Source organism: Otolemur garnettii, unplaced genomic scaffold (assembly GCF_000181295.1).
Source record: "Otolemur garnettii isolate 467f Iridium unplaced genomic scaffold, OtoGar3 scaffold00156, whole genome shotgun sequence".
NCBI classification, from domain to species: Eukaryota; Metazoa; Chordata; class Mammalia; order Primates; family Galagidae; genus Otolemur; species Otolemur garnettii.
The window spans coordinates 4,348,403-4,350,410 of NW_003852551.1; positions in this window are offsets into that span (position 1 = coordinate 4,348,403).

Below are 2,008 nucleotides of genomic sequence, written 5' to 3' on the forward strand. Positions count from 1 at the left end.
AACCTCAAACTCTTGAGCTAAGTGATTCTCTTGCCTCAGCCTCCCAAGTAGCTGGGACTATAGGCGCCAGCCACAATGCCTGGCTATTTTTCTTTTTGATTGCAGTTGTCATTGTTGCTTAACAGGCCCGGGCCGGGTTGAAACCCACCACCCTAGGTGTATATGGCCGGCGCCCTTGCTGATTGAGCTACAGGCGCCATCCAATATTGTATTTATTTAAAAGGGAGAACTTTCCCAAATCTTAAGGTTTCTGTTCAACACCAGCTCTCTCCATAGTGGCTCCTAGGGTTAGAGCTAATTTTAATTTCGTTTTTTTTTTCTTTTCCCCTTGCTTAAATGACAAGATCTTGCTCTGTCGCCCAGGATACAGTGCAGTGGTCAGATCATAGCTCACTGCAGCTTCTAACTGCTGGGCTAAATAAATCTTCCTTCCTCGGCCTCCAGAGTAGCTGGAACTACAGGCAAGCATCACCACCACACCTGGCTCAATTTTTTTTTTAAGACTCCAATATTCAAAATAAATTTCTTTCTTTTTTCCTTTTTTTTCTTTTTGGCTGTTATTGTCGTTGTTGAGGCAGAGTCTCACTCTGTCACCCTGGGTGGAGTGCCATGGTGATGTAGCACACAGCAACCTCAAACTCCTGAGTTTGAGCAATCCTCTTGCCTCAGCTTCTGGAGTAGCTGGGAATACAGGAGCCCACCACAATGCCCAGGTAGGTTTTTTTTGTTTTGTTTTTTCTATTTTTAGTAAAGACCAAGTCTTACTCTTGCGCAGGCTGATCTGAAACAGCTGAGCTTAGGCAATCTGCTTTCCTCTGCCTTCCAGAATGCTAGGATTACAGGTTTGAGCCACTGCCCTGGCTTATAAATTTCTTTTTAATAGATGGGGTCTTGCTATGTTGCCCAGGCCATTCTCTAACTCCTGGCTTCAAGTGATCTGAGCTTCTGGCATCAAGCAATTCTCAGGCCTCTGGTCTACCAAAGTGCTAGGATTACAGGCTGATTTATTTGTTTTGCAGATAAGGAAAAGATTCTAAGAGCTTAAAAAAATTCTATTTGGGTCATATGACTAAACACTAGCACCTGAGTTGCCAGACTCCTGGAAAGTGCTCTTAGGAGATAGTTGGCTCTGTTTCCAGGAATCTGTGGGTGTCCTGCTCCCTAATGTACAACTCCAGGGGACAATTTCAATTTTGATTGCGTAGCTTGACAGCTCAGAGTTTGTCAGCTCTCTGCAAGAAGGACTTCCCTCAGCACCTAGCATGATGCCTGCTAAATGAGTAATTGAATGAATGTGTGAATAAGCCTTGGGGTGGGTCTTCTTTATCAAACCAATTGGAGTGAGGCTTCTTTACTGAAACCTCCCCCCAGGTGGTAATTGTGTTCTGAGACTGGGGGATGGTAAAGTAAAATAAGAACTCAGAAAATAACCTCTGCGGTGGTAAATCACAGCCCCAGGAATGGTCCTAGTACAGTCATTAAAAAAAGTGATCCCAGAATTTGAGATTCAAAAATTAATTCAGGAAAAATGAATACAGAATAGATGAGAATTCCATTGGGTCATACATAATCTGGGAGAGGATCTAAGCTGAATAAATCTCAAAAACATTTCCTTCAAACTCAGTCAAGACGTATCCTTGAGCCTGGGACGTGATTGAAGAATTAAAATAGCTTCGGCCAATCAGTGGCCTCAACATTGCTGATGCAAGAGTAGAGAGTATGGCAACAGAAGATCTTTACTAAACCAAAAATACAAGGCATGGGGGAGGGGAGGGATGTGCCCAGGCAGTGGCACCCTGCCATACCCCACTGGGCTGGTATCTTCAGCACTGAATTTCCAAAGCTAAGCACAGTGCCTGGTACACACTAAATAGTAAATAAATATTTACTGGCTTGGCACCTGTGGCTCAAGCGGCTAAGGCGCCAGCCACATACACCTAAGGTAGTGGGTTCGAATCCAGTCCGGGCCCGCCAAACAACAATAATGGCTGCAACCAAAAAATAGCCG